Below are 27,092 nucleotides of genomic sequence, written 5' to 3' on the forward strand. Positions count from 1 at the left end.
GTGTCATTATATGAATTCACATATATAAATATATACACCTATACATGAATTCCAAGGGTAATTAAAATGAATAAACCATCAGATTTGGTGAATTCATAGAGCTGAGGGAGGATTTCCTCTCCCCTGCTCTTCTGCCTTTTTGCATTTCATCCTCAGCACAAAGAGAATCTCATTCCAGTGCTTTATGCAAGTCGTTTGTGGTCCTAAAAAAGATATTACCTGGAGAAAGTAGCAAATTCCCTGGATCCCACACTGCAAAGAGCAGTGTCAAGGGCAGGGGTGTGGGAAGTGGGAGCAGGGGAGGGGGTGGGGACTGCAGCATTTCTGTCCGTGGAAAATGCAGAGTGTCACTCTTTGGGGCGATCACTGTGCCACACCTTGGAACTCCCTGCAAATAAACCCCAGGGGGAACTGGAATGGGGGAGAAGGAGGTGATTCCCTGCCCTCAGTTGTTACCCACAATTTTTGTAGGGAAGTCAGGCATTCAGTTAAAAGATTTGGGGTAGAACCAAAGAGTTTTCCTTTTTGCCTGGGAGGGGGCTGCACCTGGAGGTGCTGCAGGGCACAAAGCTGGCAGTGTGGGGTATTTAGCAGTGGGAACATCCCCAGGGGCCCTAAAATGAGGCTGGGCAGAAAGGGGGGACCATCCTTTTGCAGTAAGACTGAGGCCCAGAGCTCATGACCAAGAGGCCCCTGGCCATCCAGCACTGGCCCAGCAGCAGCAGCAGTGGTCCCCAGGGGGTTGGTGGCCCCTGTGGCACAGAGGGGCAGGGGAGGGAATCTCTAATTTAGCGGTGGGGAGCGAGACAGTTCTAATGGTTTGTAGCACTGGCTTGAAGACCCGGATGATTAATGAGAGCAATGCTATGGAGGAACCAGAATCTAAGTAATGAGACCTTTATTTGATACATAATACCACTGGGACCTTCTAGAAAGAGAATACCAGGAGTAGGGCTAAGTTTTTCTGGCTTGGGAATGCATCAGGAAGGGGGAAAGTATTGCTGACTCTGCAGTCAAATGCTGGGGCTGTGTGCAACAGGGCTGCAGTGCTGTTCAACGTGAGCCTGGGACATGTTAATTCAGTCATATATTTTCAGATGCTGGAAAGACACCCTGATTTAGTGTGCTGCCTGGATCTATGCAGAGTTGTGGGTTTAAAATGCAGTGTCCAGAGCCTGATTCCATCACCTCATGGCTGAATTCAAGCCGAGAGAAGAAGAGGAAGCCATTAGATACATACCAAGACCTTCCAGCCAAAAAATTACTTATGGTTTCAATTGAAGGAGAAGAAGTTGTAGAGAGTTTAGGTATGGATGTCAGAAACACAGCAGTTAGCAGCAGAGATGTATGAGAGATTGGGAGGTGATAACTTAGATAAATTGGTGTCTCATCCATATTAAGGAGACAGCTCATCCTCAGTTGCTGCCGGATGACATGAACAGTGGAGCGTATATGGATACTAAAATACATTGGTCTTAAAGTTAAATCCCCAAGAACCATCAGAAATAAGTCTCAGAAGCCAAAGTGAGATTTGATGCACACTGCAGAAATATGCAGTCTGTCAAAGCATGCTGCTCTCTCCATATAACTTCCACCGTTTGTGGGACAATTATAGGGAAAACAATACTGTGATCTGTAAAGCAGTTCCTGGGGTGGTTTTATTCACTAACTCAATGCTATGCATAATCATTGCCAGCAACATCTCCAGAGGTGTGTGCATAATAGAGAGTCATCAAGTCAGTGAGTCAAAACATCAGAAAATAAAATTCAGATGAACGTCACATTCAAAAATTATATTATCTGTCATTTAACACTGTCTGAAGACCTCCTTATTGAAATAATACATCTAAACCAAAAGCTACCCCAGGCAGTAATACCATATTGCTCTGCTGTGTTTAGGATCTACCAGGAACTGGGGGTTTCTGCACCTTGAGCTGGCTGCCAAAGCGGGGAGCTGGGGTTATAAGACCTGTGGGGATCTTCAAACTGAAGCATCCAACTGACTCGTAGAGGGGAAACAGAGAGCACTGGGAGGGTCTGTTCCTCTCCTGTACCCATGTCAAAGCCTGCCAAAGTCAGGAGTGGTCCCCCAGCGTCACCCATTTCCTTTGCTGTGTAGATGTGTACAATAATTTTCCTTTCAACAGCCAAATTTGCCTCTAAAAGAGAGTTTGTATCCAAATGCAAACTTAATTTGCCCTCTCTGACATTACACTTCACTGGATTAGATCCTTCATGCCTCCTGTTCCAAAACACCCATGGAGATAAGAAGTTACCCTTTTAAAAAATGCAGCCTTGGAAGACCTTTAAATCCCCTAACTAAATTTTTATCGTGCTATTTTCCCCAAAGCACCATGTACAGCATTGTCTCTGCACTGCAGCTTGAAAGGAGCAATTCCCTGCGGATGCAGGTGCCTGCAGCCAGGAATATCTGCTCTGGGATGCTTTGGCAGGGATATCACAGCGTGGGCCATAAGGCAAGTGCATATACAGGTATGTATGAAATGTGAATGTCCAGGTAGGAGCTGCACACAGGCAGGTGCAGGCAGGGAGCACCAGTGCTGGATAATGAGTCTGAGCTGCTCCCGGGTGTGAGAATGAGCAATGAGCATCTCTGCTGGAAACAAAATCAGGAACTTGGGTGAGCTTTGCTACTTAGACAACAAATCACTGGGTGTGCTCGAGGGCTCATTTTTCATTGGGAAACACCAGTGAAACGAGTACTTTGCTGCTTATCTCTTTATTGCTTATCAGTGCTTCTTTGCCCTTCATTTCTTGGAAAAGGCATGGTGCTTAAATGGGTTGAAGGGTGGATGCTGTGAAAGAGCTAAGCCACCTCTTTAATCCCAGAGGCTTCATCAAGGGTTCATTTTGCTCTCTGGGAAAATCTCTGTCTTCCCAGATCACTCACCTCCTTCTCTCCACCATCCATCTAGGTTGCTTCGTTTGTATCTGAAGTCATGCTTGCCATCCTTTGAAGAGGTAGTCTCCTCTAAAAAATCAATAGTTAACATTGTCTTTAAATAGTCTGACATTTACCTTTACTGCAGTTTTCATTTCTTTCTGGGATTGCTCAGACATTTGTATTACCAGTGTACATTCCTTATTTCTCTGCCTGTAGCCACGGACCAGGAGCTTTGCAGGGATGGCAATCCTGGTGGTGTAGCTCCCAGCCACAAATAAGGAGGCTTTTGCAAGATAATTGAGACGACTGGAGCTTGCTAATAGAAGCCTCTTTAATATATGGAAGACATCAACTGAGAATAATTACAAGCAAAAGGGTAGCATAAATCCCTGAAGAAAATACAATGCTGAATGCAGTTTTCCCAACAAGCAAATTTGAATGCTAGCCCAAAGGTCAAAATAAAAGACTGTGAGCTTTAACCTCCTGAGCCATCCACCTATCCTTTGGCTCTTGTCAGGAACTTGTCTGGGGGTTCATTTAGAAAGCTGCCTGCTCAGAGCAGGGCCATTTGCAATCTGGGAAAGTTAAGCAAATTAGCAGAATTATTAGGTAAGAGGCAATTCTCCACAGCCTGCAAAGCAACTGCTTGTTAAATTGGCTCACACGGGAGAATTGCACTGATCGAATGATGGTTGCAGTGTTTGCAGAGGGAAGGCTGTGCAGGCATTTCCTTTCAAATAACGCTGCTGTGCTCCAGCTAAAGAATTAAAAAAGGAGAGTTTGTGCAGATTCCCTGGCAAGCTGGGACAGACTCCCTGCACAAATGCGCTGGAAGATGCCCTTGTCTTTTAAACATATTTCTTCTACCCAGTTCCTTCTGCAATAATAATAATAATAATAATAATAATAATAATAAAACTAATAAAGAAGAAAAACCCAACCCCCTCAAACTATCTACTTCTAAAAATAGGGAGGGTTGCAGGAGAACTAATGCCACCAGAGCCCTGGAAGCAGGTGGCTCGATGCACCCGGTCGTCCCCTCTGGGACTTGCAAGGACACCTGGGGTTTTGCATCCTTGCTGTCCTGGGAAGATTTTGGGAATGTGGGTTTCAGCAGCAGAAACAGAGTGCTCCAAGAAGCCAAGGAGAGGGTGGCTCACCCATGGTTTCTGATCTGTCAGTCTCATTTTTATATAGTCTTTGGCTATTGATTTGATATTTTTATACCTTATGTAGTGCACTTAGTACAGGAAAAAATGGATTCACCAAGTAAATGTGCTTTATTAGCAGGTCTCTGATGGAAAATTATGTCAGTTTTCCATTTAAAAGATGCATCAGATTAATTCACTCATGAATCAATCTATCTATGCTTGAAAATCTACTCACACCCCACATTAAATTGTCCGGTGTGACACTGCAGGCTGGAGATCACAATGGAAGTTTTAAAATGATGAAAAGGTATTATTGTGAAGTTTATAGCACTTCCAAGGCAGCTGGGAATGAAAAGCTCATCCCCAAAATGAAGTGAGAGTGTTACGCCAGGCTTAGCTCCAGCTTCCCTCGCAGGAGAGGAAGCTACATCAGTTAAAGTTTGGTGATTTTTTTCTTTTCTTTTCTTTCTTTTTTTGTTTCTTTCTATGCCCGACGGATGTCCCAGCTCAAAGGGTCATCCCAGGTTTTGTTCTTCACAGGCTTTTTTTGTCTCACAGGGCCATGCTCCTCACCCTGGAAAGATGGATTATGCCTGTACTTTCCAGGTGATCCACAAAAGGGGGATAGAATTTAATTCCTTTCCCTGTGCTGAGTAGAGGTTGCAGGATCATTCATTATTTGTTCCTGAGTGAGTGCTGCATGGGGCCACCTCTTACCCCTGGCAGGATATCAGCTCCTGGCTGGACACTGGAATATTTGGGAAACAGTTTCAAATCTCTCCCTCTCTCACTCTTTCCCCACTCCTGTCTTATGCAGGAGAAAGCAGAAATCACCTGTCAGACATTGCACAAAATGATTTATAGGAGGGGAGGACAGGAAAAGCTGGAGGCAGGTTTTATCAGAGATGCTAAGAGATGTGAAATAACTGTCCCACGTGAACTTGGAAAAGAAGCCCTTGGTGTTGAGTTTCTTCAAGAGAAAGACTGGCCATGCTGTGCCCCATCACTCGGTTACTGAGCTCCTTGTAGCCCCCCTGTAGCAGATGCTGCTTCTGTGCTCAGCCCCAGCTCTGTGGTGCAATTCCACCTTTCAGCCCCGGGGCTACATGAAGCATCTCAGTGTTTATTTTTGGTGTTGTAGAATAAAAGACAAGCGCTCAGAGCCAGCTGAGATCCCTGGGTGCACATTGGTAGCACAAGCATAAGGCAAGAGCAATGAAAATAGGGAGTCTCTCTTGGAATCATTCAGGTTGGAAAAGACCCCTAAGATCATTGAGTCCAACCATTAAATCCATATCCAATCCAGGCAGGCCAATTGCATAAGATAATTTACGTGGAGCAGCGACAAGCTATTTTCCATTGTCCCTCTCCTTGCTGAATACCCCAAAATGAGGGATTTTATTCCTTGTGAGGAAAAGAAGGACATATCCACACCCCAGGCTGGGTGCTACTACAGCTCAGCCCTGCTGCAGGAGCTGAGGTAATGCGCGGAGCCGCCAGGCTGCTACGCCCGGCCACGCGCCTGCTGTCTGGCCACGTCAGACACAAAGGGAAGGACGTCTGCTCCAACCTCAGCCAAAAAAGGGCACGTGGACATGGTTCATCTCCTGCTGCAAACAGCTCAGGCTGTGCAGGCAGGCGCCGTCTTGCAGCTCACCAGGAAGGGTGGCGGAAGAGCAACCTGCACGAAGGAGCTGAGGGATCCTTCCTCTGCTCTTGCTTCAGTGTGCAGGAGATACCATCATCCAACCCCTTCTTCCTTTGGAAAACATGTGCAGCACATCCTGCTGTTTGTGTTTAATCCAAACCAAAGTCCTACGGCTATGATACACGTGATTATGGCAGTCATTTTTAATTAGGGATTGTGTCAATGTATTGACATTTTTATCGCTTTTGGGGGAAGTAGAGGATATTTTCCTGCAGGTGATCTCCTCTCTTCATGGTTGTCTATCCCTCCAGCTGCACTGCTTGCTTATTAAAAAAGTGCAATGTTATTAGGCCCATTCTCTGTGCAAGTTAATTAAGCAACTTACACAACACCAAATCCAAGAAATACAGAATTCAAATTACCTCCATCCTATGGCAAGATTTATAACCTGATTTCAAGTGCAGTATTTATCATTAACAGAAGCCCTGGCAGATTTGGGAAACAGTGTGATGAAGAGAATGCATTCAATGTCTTGCTGGGAAGTGGAGTTAGACTGGAATGGCTCAAGACACTCATTGCCTGCAGTGATCAACACCCCCCAGAAGGTATTGTTCACCCAGAAAGAAAAGGGAAGGCCGATCATCACATTTATTGGTCATAGCTTTTCAAGAGTCAGTAAAAACCTACTGGAAAAGGCATGGTTAGTAGCAGGAATAGATATTTTTTTATCTATCTCAAAAATACTTTCGGCTCAACAGCTTTATATAACACCAACAGAAGATCTGACTTCTGCCTGATACGTCAGGATGAATCTTCCTCCTAGATGATGGTCCTGGTGTAGATGGTGCTCACATTGTACAGTTTTTAATGTCTTTAACCATCTTTAGCTTTGTATCCTGATAGCACCTTCAGGCTATATGTCAATGCCATCTGGGAGGAAAAGAAGAGACTTCTGCTCGCTCGCCCCTGTAACGCAGATCTCTTAACTAAAATTGTTCTTCCATCACTTGACAAACTGTCAGCACAGAACAATTATCTGCCTGTTGGCTTCCTTGTCCTTTCTTTTCTCCCCTCTCAGAAAAAAAAAATAAAAGAAAAACAGGTGAAGGAAAAGGATGCTCAGAAAAAATCTCCATGGACAGAATCCAGCTGATTTGATCACACCACCTAAGACACTTGAAGATATAGCAAAGGCAGAAGTGAGTCCCTTCTTTTGCCACATCCTCTTCCTATGCTTGCCTGGTGAATACTTTTAGGTCTTTGGGACAGAGAACGTGCCTGTTTTTGTCTGTCTTAAGTCCTACACAAATATGGATATTAGAGTATTAGTGTATTTAGGCTGATGTGTTCAACAGCTCTAGATTATGAATTGCTCCTCAAAATAACGTTTGCATTCACCGACAAAGGTCTTTATTACAGAAGAGGGTCAAGCAAAAAGGATTATTCTTGCTAATTATTCGCTGTTATTTAATATTTGCACAAAAGGTTTGCAGGAGTGAGTCCTCAGGATTGCCTTGTTTGAGAAGCTAATAGGGTTTCCAGGAAACCAGCAGTGTCTGGTGAGCCATCAGAAGCAGCCTCTTAGAGGATATGGGAAACAATTAGATTTGATGTAGTTAAGGATGGTTGGCTAAAGGTTTCTAATGACTTAGCCAGGAGTTTTTCCTGGGGTTTTCAAAGACACTGGTAAGACTTCCCCTCAGAACTGTGCTTTATGGGAAATCGACTGAAGCAGATCCCATTTTCAGACTATGGATGGGTTCAGGATCAGGGCAGCTCCCGGCTGCAAAGGGCAGATATCAGCGAGCTCAGTTTGCTCCAAACCCTGCTGTTGCCTCAGGAAGGGTTTGGGAGTGAGCAGGGCTGAAACACAAATTGTTGGGAAGGAGATGCACAATTTTTTGGCCCATGCCTTACATTTGTCCCTACACATTATCAGTCCCTAGAGAGCTCTTCTGAAGTCTACCTGCTGCCTTCTGCTTGGGCCTTATATTTCCTTGACTAGACCTTAATGGCTGTATTGTTATAGAAATTCCATGCTAAGTGAACTGAATTTCTCATTCCATAAAGATATAATTAGGCAATAAAAACACAGCCAGAAATCTTCAAGCATGGGTGCCTGAATGTGGGATCCACATTTATGCATTTAAATGCACGGCCCAACTTTTGGGATCCCTGTGTATTCATACCTTCTCTTGCTTCCAGAGAACTGGAAGGTTCCCTGCTATTCAAGGTGGCTTTGGGGGTACCACACTTCTTTAAGGAACAAATGCTTTCATTTACATTCCCTGGTCTTGTTCAAGTTGCAATGCCTCCAGCTTCCCTATTTGACATTTTTTAGTAACTTAATTATCATTACCAAGGAAGAATATTAATAATGGTGTTGTTTACATTAGATTCAGCCCTGGGGAACAAGGGAAAATAACCCAGATTGTGGGAGCAGGCGGTAGGAGCATGGTATTTTGGAAACCCAGGCCACAACCTGCTGGAAGCATCTGTTTCTACTCAACCTTTTCCTCTAGAGTCTCAACATCATTCACAGCCCAGGCTGCCAGCAATTAGGGACTTGTGCTGAGGATTCCCCTTCCCTTGTGCTTTCATCCCAAGGATGTTCAGGAATCTCAGGACTGGCAGTGACAGCACTGAGGTGGTTTGCTTGGACAGTCATTCCTGCCTCAGCAGATGCCTTTGCTTGATGCTTCTGAGATGGGAATTAGGAACTGGGATTGAGTAGCTCAGAAACCAGCACGGATAACTACAAAGCAATTAATCATCCAGCACAGATAAGGTGTCAAGAGGTGACTCAGAGCTACAGAACTAGTGTCCATTTGGCTCTTTTGCCAAGGGCAGAGCTGTGCTGGGAGGCTTCAACTGGAAAGCAACGAGCACCCTCACTACCCACGGCAGCACACTGGCTCCTTGCTAATGCAGGGGTTTGTTGGAGCTGCTCCTTTTCCTCTGTTTGCAGGCACAAATGTCAGCAAGTGCATTTTGCATTTGCTCAAGTCTCTTCTATCAGGCCAGTCTGATGCCCTTTTGGGTGCATTGTTGGCTGTTTGGAACGATGCTGCAGTTGTGAAGATAAATAAATTAAAAATAATAGAATGTCTAATTTCTTTTATATATTCCCAAGAAATCAGCTGGTGGCAAGAAGGAAAACGTGTCTGATCTGATTGAAGTATATGGGGAGAAAAAACACATGTAGACTTCAGTAGGATATCGACATGGATGCTTAGGCACTGTTAAGGTACAGAAAAATGAGCCAGCAGGATTGAGTAAGCACTATTTTCCTTTTAGCTGAGGAAAGGCGCTCCTGCAGTAACATTGCTCCTCATGTCTTTGCCTTTTAAATACCCAGTGACATAAATATTAGATGCATGTTAAGGCTCAGATCCATCAAACGACTCCTTATCTTGAAGCACATGAATACTCTTGGCCCTAGTAAGAACACTTAAACAGTACCTAAAGGACCTGGGATGTGAAATGAAGTAAACCTAATTTCTAGTGTGTGAAAAGAGACAAATCTCTGCACACTCTCATGCCAGGGGTTAACTTGGGCCAGGTGTTGTTAAGAAGTAAAGACATGAATAATCTCCCATCAGACTTTTGCATCCAAATGGCTCATTAAAGCTGCAATATTCATAGCTTGTGAGAGTCCTATAGATTTACGATGGCTAGGAAAGGATGACGCCCAGCTTACTTTCCCACCAATCATTATTACATGGAAAAGTGAGTGATTTTCTTTAACTCCATTAGCATAACATTAGTGCTTATAAGGACCAGACCGGGGGGTAGAGACTTTACAAGTCTTTTAGGTCAACAAAGTCAAACAGGAAACTCTTTTTTTAGGAGCACAGCTTTCATCTCATTAACAAAAAAAAAATTGTTGGCTAGTGCAGACCGTGGATACTTGCAGTTTGGGGCAGTGAGGAAGCAGCTGGTATTCCCAACTCCTTCCCAGCTCTGGTAGCCCTGTAACAGCCCATTTCTTCACTAGAGCTGTTGAAGGAGCAGCTCGGCGCGTGGTACAAAACACAAGGAGGGAACTTCAGATCAAAACCTTTATTCTTCCTTGCAGCAGATGAAACGCCAAGGCACAGGGCTCCTGGGTGGGCATGAGCAGACACATATGAAAATGCACAGCACTTGCAGTGGGAATACAACTGGGTTACAGCTGAGATCAATGGAGGAAGGTGATAGGGATTATCAATCCTGAGTGGTCTCCGTTAGGCAGAATTGACTGGCAACCACATAATGACTCAGGCTCGGCCCACCAGTTTAGAGCCCGAGTGATAGATCTGCAGATGCCAATCATCATGATTTCCTTATCAGCAGTGTTCACGTGGCCATTTGTCTTCTACCTGAGCCGCCCTGGTCGGGTTCAAGTGTTTCATCCTCCAAGGTGCGTCTGAGAGATCAATGCACAGCTACAGCTGGTTGAAGGGGACCAAATCCATTGAACAGTTGATTTGGTTCCATTTTACCAGCTTTAGCAAAGCATTTGGCCTCATAGGCTGTGGCAGCAGAGAAGAGAATTCCTCGGGGTCTTTTCTTTCCCAGCTGCCTGGACCTCTTCTGAACTTGCTGCCTGATGCCGCACTGGTTCAGATGGCTTCACTTTCAGGCAGTCAGGATTTATTTAAGCTTCTTAGAGGCTACGGCTGAAGAGCGGGTCTGAATTAAAGAGGCAGGCTGAACAGCAGTGGAATAGTCTGCAGCAGTAACCATCAGCCTGAAGCATTTTTAAACCTGATATTTGGCTCTGTTTTGAGAGCCACGCTGCTACGGCAGTGTGACATAAGTAAAGGCTATTGTTTTCATCCAGATGTTTTAATTATCACCTCCTGCCTCCTTCCTTTCAGTGTTTTATCATGTGCTGTCCTCCTCCACGCCCTGTGTTCCAGTGTCTGAAGTGACATCCAACATGTAGCAGCAGAGGTGCCGTTTGCTACAACCAGCCCAGCCCACAGCCAAGGAACTCGGGCTGCAGAACTCTTCTCCCCTCAGGGCTCTCCTTGAAAAATGGGAGAGAAAAGGCTGGAACACCTGAAATATTTTTTTAGCGGTTAGCAAACTTTGCTTCCCTACGGTGAAGCCTCCTGTGTTTTCTCATCTGGCACTAAAATCAGCATGTTCAGGAGGTTTAAGACCTGCTCAAGCAATGGTTGTATTTGCCATCACCAGAAACCAACAGGAAAGTGGCGGAAAGGAAACAAAAGGGAGGAGGGGAATGAAAGAAAAAAAAAAGCTTTTCTTTCTTGCAATCTCATAATCTGGCAATTTGTCCCCAAATGGGGAAAACAAGTCCCTGCTACACCACTGCTGTCCAAGTCACTCCTGTGATGGTTCACATCTCAGCACTGGGGTGTTGATATCTCCTGGAGAGCCCTGCAGCATGAACACCCCACGGCTAAAAATAACCCGGTAAATCAAATTTAAAAATCACAGCAGCTCCGATCATTTCTGCAGTGGGAGCCAATAAAGTCGGGCCTTTCCTTCTTAACCCGGAGCCAGGCGCAGACATTGCACATTGCCATGTGCATAACCTATTTAAAGAATTTATATGCGTCATAAGGCAAAGGTGACTTTTCCCCCCTCTCCCTCACAGCCCACCGTGCTGCAAGACGATACCAGGGAAAAGCACCTGTGCTTGGAACCTCTGCACGCAGAAATATTGCAAGTGGGCCAGCATTTTATCTCCCGAAGAATTACAGGCTTCGCATTGTCACGGTAAGCACTGCAGATCACTTAACTGCCCAAACCCGTTACTCTAAGCTGCCTATAAATAAATGGAGAGAGAGATGGAGAGAGAAAGGGAGAGAGAATAGCTTTTTAAAAAGAGCTCAACAATTAATTTAATCAAGTTATCTCTAGGTACCTTTTCAAGAGACAATCAAGCCAAGGAACTAAAAGGAAGCTTAGACAGTGAAGACCTGGAAGTATTAAATTCATCCTTTGGTGACTTACGGAAGACAAAGGCAAGTAATCATTTACTGGTGGTTGGGTAGAGGTGGAAGTGCCATTAGCAACTGAGGCTATACTGAGCTAAACCCTGATGGGCACATGGATTTTGGGACAGAGTGCACCAAACTGCCTGAGCATCACCACCTCAAACACACTCTGCTCCCAGGTACATGTGCTCTGTCCCAGCCCTGTTGATTTGGGGTCAGTCCTTCGAAAGCAGCGCTGTGGGAGAAAGGTGTGGGGTTACTCTGAGCATCTTCTGCTGGGGACCAGAGCTGTCCCCACTCCCTCCTGCTTTGCTTTCGGGGAGTGCCTTGGAACATATTTGAAATCAATGTGAGTCGGCATGGATGTTCTATAACATTTTGTTTAAATTCTCTGCAGTGAGTTATGGGTAAGGTTTTCCTTTTTAGAAAATTAGGTTTTCTCTTCTGGATGCCATTAATCAAAACTAATGATGTCTCTCTGGTGGTGAGGCTTTCCCAGCAGCTGAGAAAGAGCAGCCCACGTTATAAAGCTGGAGAGGGCTGCAACCCACAGGGACTTGTAGCGTCCCAGCAGGGAGGGCCCAGGTCTCTGCCAGCCCAGGCACTGCCAGGCTGGGCTCTGGGGCTGTACCAGCCACCCAGGCAAGATGGATTACAGATGTGGTCAGAGGTCGGAGCTCTGCTGAAGCCCCTGATCTCTCCAGCGAGGCAGTGCTCATTCCCAAATGCCTGTGGGCCCCCACCCCTGTGAAACAGGATGGACAGGCTTCACCTCTGCCTGCTGAGCACTGCCACGCTCAACAGGCAGGATCTGGCAGGAGAGTTTGCCAGTCCTAACAGCCGGGCAGGGATTGGTGTTGCTCTCCCTTCCTGCCTGTGCCTGTGCAAGTGCAGCCTGCAACAGCACCCCAAAGCAGGCCCCAAACCTCAACCACCCAACACCACCACGTTCGAGTTTTTGTCCAAAGTAAAGTCAGGTCCAATCATCTCCTCATGAAATTGGGTCTTGCATTGGAAAGGTGTGGAAGGAACGGGTTCTGGTGCCCCCCTGTCATCCTGAGCTGGGCAAAGCCTACAGGCGCTGTGGGATGGCACTGGAGAGCCATGGGCACGCTGAGTGAGAGCCAGGGGCTAGAGGTGGATCAAAGCCAAAATAACAGAACAAACACATGATGGCTTTTCCCTCTCTGGCCACCCTTGCATGGTGCCTGTGCCTGGCAGTGCTGTCATGATTATATCCAGGAAAACGAGCAAAAGCCTCCAGTGCTGTGGCAAGTAGGATCAGTAGTACCCAACATCAGAGAATCTCCTCTATTGCAGATCTTTCCTCTTCAGCCTCAATATTCTAATAAAGACATGTTATAGACAGTACAGAAAAGCCAAAGAATTTATCAGCATTTGTCGATATTCCTAATGAAGCAGAAGATTCAACATGCAATAGAATTAGCCTACAACGAACCCTTGCATGGGGCCCATCCTTCTGAGTCCAGAAATCTCCTGCCTATTCCAGTCCAATACACTTTTGAGAAATGAGCAGCCCTCCAAGCCATTATCGTTATAAGCTAAAAGGCCAAATGAGACAAAGTACTGTTGCTCTTCATCTGAATAAACAAATCATTTTTAGATCAAATGCATGAACAATTTATCATTCTAAAATCCAATCAAAAGGAAAAAACAACAATACAGAACATTGATTTCCTACAGCTTTATCTTAATGAAGTGCACATTCCCTTTGTAATTAGCTTTGGAAGGATTTTTTTTTTCCCCTTTCCCCAAGCTAATGTGTTATTTGATTTCCATCCAAACATTACTAAATTGGAGGAAATTTCCTCAAAATGAAGTGGCTTTTGATAACACAGGAAAATGTCTACTCTCTTGTATTGCTATTTTTTCCCCCAAACAGCCATACTTATACTGCAGATGATTCAACTTTATTGCATGGTGTCTTTGCAAGGATGTTTAAATCAATGCCACAGTCGCAGGATTCTGCCCAATGTGCCATTTGTAAACCAGAAAATACAAGCTCACTGCTTTTATCCTTTTCCTTACAGACATCAAATATTAATTGAACTTATATTATTACAGGGAAAAAGTAGACTGTGTTTTATTAACATTTCTAAAATTAAAGATGTTCAACCCAAAAAGTAGACTCCAGACAAGGCTCAAGAGCCTTCTGCTTGGATTTTATTTGACTTAATTAAAAAGCATTCAGTTCCTTTGTGCACTAAAGCAGTTGCTGACATCGCAGTAGCCACTCAGTCTTTCAAACCAAAACTATTACCTGAACTTAATAAAGTGTCTATTTAATTTACACACCCTCATGAACTCACCTGTCTCCAACAAACACAACGTGGTAATTGCTAATGAGCAGCGAAGGCAGCAACTTGACAGCAAACTCACCAGCACCCTGGGGTAACTTGGCTGCCCCAAAATATTATTTCCATCTCCTTTAATCTGCCTTCCTCCACCATTATTGCTGTTATCCAACATCCCTGAGCCAGCGATCCCTGTGCATTGCTGGAAATGCTCTTTGCCAGGCCGCCTCTCCCTTCCTCCCCTAAATCTCTCCTTTAAATCTTTTCTTCTCTAAATGGTGCTGACCAGAGGACTGTTGCTTTCACCCTGCTTCAGTGAGTAGTTGCTGAAATGACATGGCTAATTTGATAGTCTGGTCTTATTTGGGTGTATTGCCAAGGTACGCAGCAATACCTATGACAGGGAATAAAGTTCCAAACCCTACAGTTATCACCTTATTCCTTAGTTATACAGAGCATCTAAAGTAACTTTATCTCTGTCTTAACCCAAATTTTGGTCCTAGGCCTCTTGTCAAAATAACAGTCCCGTTTCAAGCACAGACCTGCTCTGTTCTGACAATGCAGAGCATCGTTACCTGGAGGGAGCTGGCTCCATGTGGGATCAAGATGGTCCCTCCAAAGCTGTTTTCCCAAAGCACAAGACTCTGAGCAGGTCTCTGGGAGCTGCACCTCCTGAAACTGGCCATGGAAATAGTTGTGGAATTGGATTTTTTTGTTTTGCTACTCACACTCTCAAAAGAGAACAAAGCCATTCCCTAATACAGTTTGTGCATTTTATGGACCTAACAATTAAACAGGTTTTAAAACATGTGCTGACTGCATAATCCCATACAGGGGAGTGCACTCAGCGTTTTTAAACAGCAACTGATAGGAGATACCACTTAATAGTACAAAACACCAGCAGTCCCGTTAAAATCAATAGAAAATTAGATACTATGAAAATGCAATATGTGTCCAATTAGTTATAATTGGAGCAAATGGTGATGCAGATAAACTCCTGGAGGCAGATGGATTTGTCCGGAATGCTCCCTGCCGGCCGCGGGCACGGCGCAGGATGGGCCCTGGGGGGCTGTGCCATGGCCTGGGCAGGAGGGATGAGCCATCTCGTACAGGAATGTTAACTCTTGTCTAATTATGGAGCTGCTCCGAGCCGGCAGGACGGCTCTGGTGCACCACTGTGCCCGGTGAAAAACGATCGGCTGTCACACGGAAACCTCCCTGTTGGACTTGACAAATTATGCCAGCAAACCTGTTTAAGAACTAAAAAATCCTTGGACACGGTGACAGGCAGAGAAAGATGCTGTGTTATTTATTTATTTGCCCAGCAGAGTTTAAGAATTGTGGCTTAGTCCCACCAATGCTCACTTTTTTCGCCCTGCCTGTCTGTTGTTATATCAGTTTAAACTCCTTCCCACCAATTATTTCTCAGGCTTCTTTCAACTCCTAAAAACTCAGCTGCATGGCAGGAACTAGGTTATGCAATTCTAACGCTTTATTTTTAACATCTTTGGTGCAACATATTGCCCTCCTCTTTGTTTCGTCTCATGACTAAAGAAAAAGAGCGAAGATCCCCTATTGCAGCAGCGTGAAGGGACATCCCCAACCAAACATCTCTCCAACCCCTTCCAGCCCTCACACTGGATGAAAACACATCACTTGCAGTACAGTGATTATTAATTTGCAGTGAATTTTTTCATATAAATACTATAAAGTAACAGTTATTTTACCAAAACTACTGGCTCAGAGCAAAGCAGCAATAACTTTCTCCAGGGTTCGTATTTTCTTATTTTAAATTAGTTATTCAAATCATTACAGACTTATGGCCACAAAGAAAAAAAAAACCTCTTGTTTACCCAGACCTGGAACCTTTTTTGCATTACTGGACACAGTTACTTACACTGTTAAGGGAACTGTCTCTCAAGAAAGGGAAAAAAAAAATAGAAGTGGCAGCTTTTATTTGTTACGCTGACTCAGCCAAATGGTGGAACAAGAAACATTAAGCCCCAATCCATAACTTTTGTGGCCGCTCAAAGGATGTATTCTTCCTCGACACTGATAAAAGTTTAATATGTAGTTGCCCAGGTTTTTAATAAACTTGTCAACAAAAGAGCAAAGCAAATTGATGGGGACCTTCCCAGGAATAAATTCAGTTTCAAATAGGCCAAATGAGCATGGAGGACAGGGAGGGGACGATGCACGGGCGACTTTTGCTGGGCTTTGCAAAAATGGCACAATAGATTTTAGCGGGTGCGTCTTATTGTCTCAAAGACAAGGCTTTAGGACAAAGCTGGCTTAATTTAAAGAAGGTAAAGTGGTGCAGCACAGCCCTGACACCATGAGGGACAGAAGGGCCAAAGCCTGGGCATAAATACCCATCCCACCCTGCCTGCACATTCCAGTCCCCATCCCACAGCAGATCTGCTCAGGGACAAGCTGCCGTGTTGCTCCATGATTTTATCCCCAGTCTCCCACTGCACACATTTCAGGACATCCCTTCCAGGTATCACCTGCACAGCCGCCTCCTCTGTTTGGCCAAACCTTCCCCACTCCCTGCTCCACCTTTTCCCTTCAAATACTCAAGGGTGAGCTTAATTCAAGCACAGCCCAGTCCTTCTCCTCTGGTCTTACAAAAGCTATTTCACACTCCTGCAGTCCATACCTATAAGCCCCCCTCACATTTAGGGACCAGTTACCCTACATCCACATGGCCACGAGCTCCAGGCACTGCCCACGTCCTGTCGGGTTGGGAGTGAAATCACAGCATGAGATTCATTACTTTCTGCTAGCTTCAATCAAGTTGGTGTCTTAAATTATTAAGACTTGGGGGTTTTTGTTAATTTGTTTACCCGAAGTAAACACAAATATTAAATCAGAGCTTCCAATAGTCTCGCTGCCAGGAAATTAGCAAGCAAATTAACCCACAGTGTCCCAGAAGGGGACACCCGTCTTTTCATCTCATCAACTTCTTGTGACACTTTGCTTCCCGTGTCACCAACTCCCTCCTGACACCTTCCTTTGCTTGCACCAAACAGCTTGAAAAGCCAAAAGCCAAGTCCTGTCTCCAAGGCCAGGTCACATCTCAGATAGGAAGCGCTGTCCCGGCCGTTGCAGTGAACTTTATTCTCCATTGCTCTTAGGTCACTGGATTCCTGCTCCTGTGGCTTTATCCGACTCCCCAAATGTCAGGCTTGACTTGTCTATGTAAGGTCTTTGCAGGGATGGCTCCTGTCCTTACAGCTGCTGGGTGACTTCTGTGGTTGGTGGTCACGAGTCCCACGCCTCCTGGCTGCCCAGATGCCACCTAATCCTGTCCCCCCAGAAGGGCAGCTGAGAATGAGCACTATTTATAGCAGTTGTTCCCCAGTTCCCCCAGGCTCATCAGTCTGCCCAGGGCTTTTTTAGATAGAGGCACAGGTCCCAGCACAGGCCATATCTGGGCATGGCGAGGCATTTACAGGCACAGCTCTGTGCTTCAGGAGAAAAAAAAAGGAAAAGGAAAAAAAAGGAAAACCCTGCATCTGTTGGAGATGTCAGTCGCCTGCTTCCCTTGAGCCTCCTGAGCACCACCAGCAACTGTTCTAACTGCTAAAACCTTTGACTATCAAATCCTGCTTTAGTCAAGACGTATCTGTGTCTGAAAGCCTTCCTCTTGCACACAAGGGTGTCATCCACCAGCCCTGCTCCTCCGTACAGACCGCTCTGGAAAAATACAGACTAACCCAGGGATGCACGCTGGTGCTGCTCACACAGGGCGAGCAAAAACTCCTTAACAGCATCACGGGGTGCTGCAGTGGTTGGGAGACAGCAGCCCACAGGCACACTGCTCCTCCTGTAGGTGCCCACCAAGGTGCTCAGGGCTGGGCATGTCCAGCTGGTTAAGCCTGGCATAGCCCAACCTGCCCAGTGCTGGCAGAGTCACCCAGCAGTGATTGCAGCCACACTGGTGACCAGCGAGCAGCCCCGCGGTGCCGGAGCACCCCACAGACCCCATCGCCCATCATCCTACTGGGATATCCCCCAGGCAGCCACGGCGCCGTGGGGTCCTGGTTGAGGTCCAGCCTCCACACCTCACACCTTGCACCTGCTCCAAGGTGTGGGGAACCCAGGTGAGTTTTTGCATGGCAACACGAGGGCAGAGGGGCGCAGTCCAGGCAGGCTGTGCCGTCTCCCCAAATACACGCAGGGCAGAACTGTGCAAGCCAACACCAAAGCAGGGAAGTCCTTGCAAACCCAGAACAATCTTGGCCTCAGGTCGTTGCATCAACCTGCCTTGGCCACCTCCACCTTCAGCCTCACAGTGCAAACACAGCTTCAACAACTCCCCAGCGAGCACCTACTTTGCCTCAGAGGGAAACTGAGGCAGGCGAGCTACACACCTTGTCTGCAAGCCCAGTGAGCCAGCAGTGGAGCTCATGCTCTCTCTTGGCTCCCGTCCTTGGAACACTGGGCTGCTCTCAGCATGACCCCCCGCATCCCAGTGGGAATGCAGCTCTCAGCATCGCTGCCTGCTTGGCTGAGGTCAAGAGCAACTTCAGCATCAAGCGGCGAACATTTAACCCAGCGTCTTCTCTGGGAGGCACCCGCCAGTGCGGCACTGAAATCAGCCCTGGGCTTTCCAGAGAGGGATCCGAGCTGAGGAGCGAGGATATTTCTCTTGCTAGGAACACACCACCCCCTCGCCCACAGTCACTGCTAAGTGCAAGATGTGGTGAAAGTCTTTAAAAATAGATATATTCCCAAGCAATTCATGCCGCTTGCATCTGGCAGGGCAAACCTAGCATGGAAGCTCTTTCTTACTGACTAAAAAGGATTTGTTAGCAGCTCAAGGCTCGTGCAACCTTGACTCTCTCCTCCTCTCTTCAGGGCCTTCTCTTGTTCTTGGCCTAAACCAGTCCTGGGAAACACAAGGGAAGCCCTGCCCAGCTAGGCTGGTGTCAAAGGCAGGGAAAGATACTGCAGTGCAGTGCTGATCTCTTCTGCAATCGGACGTGCAGACTAGCCTGAGTGCTGAGTCAGCACAATTTCTTTTTTGATTGGTTGATCTGAGTAACATATTTTCAATGTATGCTAAAGGGGCAGTAATTAATACCTTTTCCCCCTTTCCCCACTTTCCCAAACCGCTTCGAATCGAATGCACAAATCTCACCCCCAAAGTCACTCTCTGGTCCTAAATATTCTGAGGCTCTTTCATTTTTAATTTAGGGCATTAAAAAAAAGAAATTTGCAATCTAAGCGATGCTCACTTTGATCGACTTGTGCTGCTGCAGCTAAAATATCTGTCCTGCAGGTCAATCTAATCATGCTTAATAGCAGTTTATTCTTCAACGCAACATTTTTCACGTTGGGTCGACAGTTTTAAATGAGATTGCTGATGCACCCCTTTACTAATGCTTTTACCAGGGCCAGCACATCCCTTGAAATACTTGTGCAATAAAATGCTTTATTGCTCTTGATGAATGCACTATTAAACTTGAATTGCAAACATGCCCCCCCCCTTTATTAAAAAAAAAAATTGAGGGTGCTAGAATTTATGGGACCACCTGTCTTCCAACATTAAGTAATAGTAACAACTGTAATAATGGATCATCAATGTAACAAGCACACAAAAGTAGAGAAAAAAGAAAAACCCGCCAGGGAAAACCGCATGGCACAAATTTGTCCCTGTGCTCTCGTGTGCACGTGCGAAATATCCATCTTATACCTGCCGGTAGTTCCGCTTACATGCGGGGAATTCATCTCCAGAACGGCTGGATTTTGTGAGGCATAGAATAGAAAAATTTAACTAATTTGGTCCACTGGATTTATGGCTTTTACAATTCTCAGAGCTCCTGTTTCCGTGCCTGGCGCTGCACAGTCCTCGGCTCGCAGGATGGATGGGTGCACCTGAGCATCCCAGCGCTGCGGGTCCAGCACGGATGCTCCTTGTATCACACCCACCACGGCACTCAAGGTCAGGAGATGCCCACCAGTTCATAAAAAGTTTAAGAGAAGTGGCTCTAATTTAGCTGTAAAATAGAGCGGGCACTGTAACGGCTGCAGTTTTCATCCAAAGAGGTGTAAAAGGGATGAAGAGCTGCCATGGAGCAGAAGAACGGTGCAAAGTGGTTGGCAAAGGCCTGCAGCCATCACCTGCTTCCATTGGTGTCAACATCAAGGCTACCATGGCTCTTGGGGGGCCACATCCACCCCATTTCATTTTTAACATCGCCCAAGCCCAGGTGACGCCGTCCATGGCAGAGCCTCCCCTGCCACCTCCGCTGCCATGCTGCGAGACAGCGCTCAGAATTATAGCTTTGAAAATATTTACATAAAAAATAAATCTGAGCACTTAGCGACTTCCTAAAGTTAGCAATTCCATGTGATTAACAAGCGTATTAATTCAGAGAGGCGGGGGGAAGGAGATAAAAATTGCATTACAAATGCAGGTATCTGCTGTAAATCAAACCATGAACACCTTTGCAAGAGCAACGTGCAGCGGCACAGGGGTTTTAGTGCTGAGAAGGGGAAGGAAACCGAGAGAGAGGGGAAGAAAAAATAAAACTAAAAAAAAATAATAAAAAGAAAGTGTAATAAGAAATAATAAAAGAAACAAGAAAAAAAAAAGAAAGAAAAAGGTAGAACAGGAAAGAAGGAAGGAGAAGGAAAATGAGAAAAAGTGGGACAAAGGGTCAGCAAGGAAAGGAGGGGAATTTCATATATGAATTATATATTAGATATAATGTTATGTTATATTCACAATGGTGGGAATTGTCCTCATTTTTCATCCAGAGACTCAAGACAGCATTCCTGATTTACAAGGGAGCGGAACTGCAGCCCTGTGTGGAACCTGTGCCTTCCTGCCAGGGCTCAGCTTGTTTCCCAGCATCCACCAGTTTCAAATTTAAATCTGACCCCAAAATGGGGCTGAACATCCACAGGAATGATCCCTGTGGGGTCATGGGGGCCAAGGATTGTCCTCAGGCAGGGTGGCTGCTGGTGGGGCTGAGCCCAGGGGTTGCTGCATCCCTGTGGCCGGGTCCTGAGGGACTGCGCCGCATCCAGTCAGGAATGGCCTGGCTTTCCAGGGCCCAGCACAACCAGAGCACCCCAACAATCAAACAGGATGATGTGGAAACCAGCCATCCTCCAACGCAAAACCCGCCCTTCCCAAAGCCACCTGACAAAGAAAGCAAAGGCTCCTCCTCTGCTGGGAAGGGGCTTAGCGCTGCCCACGCCTCCATCAGCCATGGTATTTAATTTAAACAACAACAACAACAACAAAAAGGCACCTCAATAAACCCCACAAATCCTATAGGTAGGAAATCTCCCCAACAGCCCAACCTGCCTTTTCTCACCCACTACTCACGAGCACCTGCTTACAGTTCAGGGCCCCTTGGCGTACCTGGAACAAGTGATGACTGCGCTCACCGTGAATAGAGACGGATAAAGACGCCCCAAAATCCAAACTCAGAGCCTCACTTGTTTCCCATGCCTGGGGGAGGATGCTGCGATGGGAAAGACTTGATTAACCTCTGCATGACATATCCTGGCACCATGCCTACCAAATGATTCCTGAGGAGCCCGCGAGCAAGACGAAGAAGCAAGACGAATTGCAGGGAAATGACTCAAAAGCAAAATGCTGCCCTCAGCAGCCCCACAGAGATGGAAACCAGAGTTTGGGAAACTGGGGAGCAGCTTTTTGAGGAGTTCAGCTTTGCACGTCGTTGCGACATCACAGAAATATGAAGAAATTTGGGGCTGAAAGCTTTAAACCCTTGAACATGACTCCCACCTAGGCAGAACGTTAAACGTGTATTTAAACCGAATTTCTTTTATCTTGACACATTATTGTAGGATTCTGGAAAAATAGCCAACTATTTTACATTGGAAAATGTTACAAAGGAAAAGGCTTCCAGAATTAAAGGATCTAATTTTCTTGTTTTCCTTTGGGAAAATAAGACCTCTATATTCAAGGCACTCCTCTGGCTTTAGCTGTGATCCGCTGACTCGATGGCTCACCACACTGACAAGGAAGGTCTCCTTCTCACCAGTTTCAAGCACAAAAAGTTTAAATGTGGGAAAGATCCAAAAAGCGGAATTTGCACACTAATTTAAAGCTAAAACACCGCACACCTGGGCCACAACTGTTGTCTCCTTTTCCTCTCTCTTCTTCTCCCCCCACCCTCCAGCTCCTTTTGTTGTTCCTAGATTTAAAGACCAGCCAGCTTTGTTTGCTATCTAGCCTTATTTTGGGGGTAAAAAGGGTCGATGGGGAAGCAGGAAGAGGGAGCGATTGGCCTGCATCCCTGTTAAAACCCAGGAGCGGACAGCCAGCTTTCCTCTGGCATTGCCTTTCAAAGCCCATGCCGCAGTCAGCATATTGAATATTTAATGTCCTGATGAGCATTTCCACCTGCTGACACAGGCAAAGTGACAGAACAATACACGCGCTGGAACAAGATCATCAATTGACTCCCCAGTCAGTCTGCCGGGTCAGGCAGTTAAAAAAAATAATAATATAAAATAATCTGTCTGTCTTTCTCCCCCGCGTTGCCCGGGGTCACACATTGCTCCTCTGAGAAGGATTCCCACCTGAAATACATACTTCTTTACATTCCATAGCTTGCCAGGTTCATATGGGCATATAAAGAAGTATGTCTCTCAAGCAGGTAGTTTCAATATGCGCATTTATATGGTCACAGGAGGAAAAATAACGCTGATTTACAATTTACATCCTGAGAGTGAGTTACGGCTCAGTTCAAACCAGCAGACTTTCCTCCTGCCCAGCCCATGTGCAGACAGACACACACCCCAGCTCCCAATCCTCACCCGTAATGCTGGGCTGAACCCTCGGCAGATGATGGATTTTGGGTCCTGGGAAGGGGAACTGCATAATTCGCTGGACACAAAGGATCAGAGGTCCAGTAGCTGCCCTGGCAGGGGCTCTTTGAAACGTAAATGGCATAGGGTAAAAGCCAGCCTCCCACTCCACCTAAAAGTAGGTGTTTCATTCTAAATCATAAACTTCTATCATTTAAAAAAGAACAAAATGTGGTTTAGAGGAAAGCCTTTGCTGTATACGCATGTAGGTTTCATTTCAGACAAAGCCATGTGGGAGAAAGTTAAATATGTATCAATTCCCAATTGCCTCCATCCTACAATTTGGAAACAAAAAGCCAATTTGTTTTCAGGAAGCCAAGAATCGAATGGCCAGCTACTGCTTTACAAACCACCACCGGGAAGGACTGCTCCATTCGCCAGAGTAAGAGAACTCATCAGACCCAGACACGCGATTGCTCTATCAGTAAGTAGAGATTAAAGCATAGGAAGAAGAAAGCATCTTACCTAGTGAATCCAATGATTTTTCCTCTGCTGGTCACTTGGAGCGAGAAGCTACCCCACAGATAAGCAACCCTCAAAAGATAGCACATGCCTTTTGGCGAGTTCAGGGCATTAAAAATAAAAAAAATAATTAAAAATTGCTTCTAATAACTCATCCGGTTGAGCTCCACGCCAGCTAAGGGGCTTTGGGAAGACCTGCAGACATAAATAAGGCAGCCAAAGCGAGGGGCTGGGAGCTCGGGCCAAAGTCTTGCCGAGTTCTTCCCGCAGCCCCCGTGGGCTGCGCGCCCTGGACGCCACCGCGCTGTGCCCCCGTGGGGCTCGGTCCCGCACGCAGCCCCGGCTCTGCCCCTCTCCCTCGCCTCCCTCGCAGCCGTGCTGAGCTTTAAAGCTCCCTGAACAATGTGGGCCGAGTGGCAGGGCTGCGCTCGCCGCCCGGGCTGAATGGGAGACTATAATGGGCAGGATTTAGGCAGGAGCGCGGCGGAGGTCACGCCGGGCGCTGCCTGCTCGCTCAGCAGGGCGGGCACGGTGCCTCCTCACCTGCGCCCGCCGCGGCCGCCGATCGATACCAATTTACAGGCAAATGTGCAATGGCTGCCTCCGTGTTAATGAATTTTACCGTTTCTCACAGTCTTCTAATGAACCCTTTAAAGAGGGTTTAAGTAAACTTAGCAAGTGGCAAACTAAGCACTTTGGAATACCTAATTGCATCGATGCTTCTCGCTGCTTTTTAAAATATCACTGCCAGCTGGGGAGCAAGTATTTCCCTGCGCCCCATCGACTTCCAGCACCACTGAAAAGCAAAGGCCGCACGGAGCCCGGGTGTAAATCCGCTGTGCTCAGCCCCAACCCCCAAAATCGCTTCACACCCCTCATGCAGTACCAGCACATGCCTGAGTCCTGGCTCTGTGCAGCTTCCCCCTCATTCCCTGAGTTTGTTGGCCCTTTTAACCAGAATTTTTTGTCTCATTTAAAGGCAAATTTCAACCTTTAGTTTGGATTAAGGGAAGAGAGATGGAGCTGTGGCACTGGTGTAATGCATGACTGCAGTGAAATTAAAGCAAAGGGAGAGCTGAGGAGTGTGAGGGAAAGTCTGAGTGCTTCAGATTAAAAAAAAAACCCAAACAAACATACAAAGTGTTGGTGATGGGGTGTTGCACAGCCAAGCACTCCGTGGTATTGAATTTCCTTCAGACTGACAGCAGTAGGACAGCTACTGGACTTCTTGGGCTGTTAAACATCTGCACCTTGTACCCAACTCGATTTCTTCACATGCATTTGACATGGGCTGTCCTGAACAGTCCCCAGCTTCTGCAGACCAGCGGGACAGCAGCTGCCAGCCACCAAAAGCGAGCCCTGTGTAAGAGCTTTAAAAAAATGACCTTTTAAATCCTTACTAGAACTGAAGACAATGACACAACCACAGCAGCAGAATTCATCGTGGCAATTTAAATTTGCTTTGAGGTTCTGGGTGGAATCTTATTCTTTCCAGGGTTGTGCCTTTTGGTGGAGGAGCAGACAAATGGCTGTGATGGTGTCTTTAATGTAACATCAGATGCACCCTGTGGATCCTATCCTCCAGCTACCACCAGGAGTGGAGTGATGGTGGGTGAACATCAGCCACTATCCTCAACCCACTTGGGCTCGCTGAGCTCCTACGCTTGCTCTTGGCAGAAAAACATGTGCAATAAAACTCTGGCTGTTCTGGAGAGAAAAATGGATGGAGAACTGGATCATGCAGAGGCCAAGGGGCAAATAAAAGGGGAGGGAAGAGCCTGAGGTGTTGCCTGAAGGCGAAAGGGGAAGAAGTGTGGTGAGAGAGATGGAAAGCAACATGCTGTATATTATATCCCTGCTCTGCCCCAGGCTCAAGGTGCTGCTCAGGTCCAAGTGGCAAAGTCAAACTGAGGCTGTGCAGCACAAACCTTTGGGGACTTTGAAGTCAGCCCCTGTCTAGGGCTGGGCACTGGAGAGGGAGACGCCAGCAGGGCCGAGGTGGAGGCAGGCGCTCGTCCCAGCACAGCCCATGGCAGAGAGACTGGGCTCAGACCTTGGGAGCCACAGACACAACCATCTGCTCGAGAGGAACCCAGCAATTAAACTGACAGCACAAATCACGGATTTCTGCCTATACAATTACACAGTGCACACTCCCTCCGGCACAGGCACACATATACCTGTATCCACACTCCACACAGCCTGGAGATGGGTTGTGTCTGGGTGATACATTACACCTGCTTGTATATAGCATTTATATACCTATGCATAAAGATGTGTATAAAATATCCATATGCATGCTATAAAAGGCACTTAAATCTACATGAGTGTATGTGTGTGTGCACCACAGTATCCAGCTTGCAGAACTGGTGTCTATATATTCATGTGATAGGTACCACCACTATCATATAAAATATAATGACCATAGTCAACTCTGAGTTGCAGAAGCAATAACAGTCAATTGATGCTACACTTCATGTAACCTGAATTCCAAACCCTTGCAGGGAAACGGAACTTCTCCTCCTCCCCATATTCTCTTTCTGATCGTCCACAAACCATGCGCCTGTAATTAATACTCATTTCTCGGCATTTTAACAGTTAATCACCACAGCATTGAGATCATTGCAAGTTAGGCTAAGTTTAACCACATTTCACCCTTTTGCTCTGCCTGATATCAGCTCATAGCACTAGTTTGTTGCAAATAAATAAATAAAGCCCCAATCCCCCCAGGTGTCATTAGCCAGCCTGTGTCTGAATTAGGCATTTAAAGGCCGGTTTAACCTTGCAGAACGGTTGCATGTCAAAGTTCTAACATTTCAGTTCAGATTATTCTAGTGCACTGCTTGCTCTGCAGTTTGTTAGTGTTTTTTTTTTTTTTAAATGCGGAGTATGCCACGGCAGAACAAAAAAAAAAAAAAGAGGGGGGTGAGGTTTCCGAAGCAATCCACAGATTAAACACACATCCAGCACATCCCCACACAGACACACACACACACATACATTTGCCGGATACAGAAGCCCACATTTAAGTCCCCGGGTAAGTTGGATGGGCACTTAGTCCTGCATTGGCCAGGAAAAGTGTTTAAACCAAGCTGAGCTGGTAGCGGTTAAAGGCAAGGCAGGGAGCAGAAGAGAGGGAAAAAAAAAAAAAAAAAAAGAAGACATACCAGTTAGGAGCTTCTGTTGCAGCAGAGGACTCACCAGAGCACTAGCTGAAAGCTGAATCAGCTTTCGAGAGTTAGGGATGCATAGAGGAGGGTCATGGAATCACAAGGTAATAATGCGCTTCATGCTGCAGCCGTCAGCCTTCTCCTTATAGCCAATCTCTAATGCAGGAAGGGAACAGAGAGCAGGCCCAGGGATGGGATTAGTCCTCACTTGGAGAGAAAAAAAAAAAAAATTAAAAAAAAAAATCACCAGGCAAACCCTCCCCTCCCACCCACCCTTACCTCGCCCCCGCCGCCCAGCACCGCCACAACTCCATCCCTCCATCCCCGCTGCTGCACCGCATCGCAGCGCGGTGCCGCGGGGAGGCAGCGAGGCAGCGCGGTGCCGCGGGGGCTGCGCGGGGCGGGCGGGGAGCGCGCTCGGGCAGCGCCGCGGCCAGCCGGGGGTTAAGGAGCAGCCACCGTGCCCGCCCGGATTGCAGCACACCTTGATGCGAGAGGCTGCGCCGGCACAAGTGCCTGCGCCCCCCCCCCTTCCCTCCTCCTCCTCCTTGTCACCCCCCCGGGGGTCAGCCCGGGCTGGGGGTCAGGCTGCGGGGGGATGCACACGGCTGGGGGGGCTGGCGGAGGGAGG

At 46.6% G+C, this 27,092-nt stretch overlaps 1 long non-coding RNA gene across 3 annotated transcripts; it reads right to left on the reverse strand.

Moving 5' to 3' along the window:
- Positions 1 to 27,092, reverse strand: LOC138120950 (uncharacterized). Of its 3 annotated transcripts, none has more exons than XR_011156012.1 (3): positions 26,946 to 27,092; positions 26,459 to 26,617; positions 1 to 2,992 (listed from the first exon to the last, which is right to left on the reverse strand). It is a non-coding gene; the product is annotated as an uncharacterized lncRNA (long non-coding RNA). The 3 variants fall into 3 exon arrangements; XR_011156010.1 differs by having other exon boundaries at positions 26,459 to 26,668; XR_011156011.1 differs by having other exon boundaries at positions 26,741 to 27,092.

The sequence above is a fragment of the Aphelocoma coerulescens genome, chromosome 20 (assembly GCF_041296385.1).
Source record: "Aphelocoma coerulescens isolate FSJ_1873_10779 chromosome 20, UR_Acoe_1.0, whole genome shotgun sequence".
Taxonomy (NCBI): domain Eukaryota; kingdom Metazoa; phylum Chordata; class Aves; order Passeriformes; family Corvidae; genus Aphelocoma; species Aphelocoma coerulescens.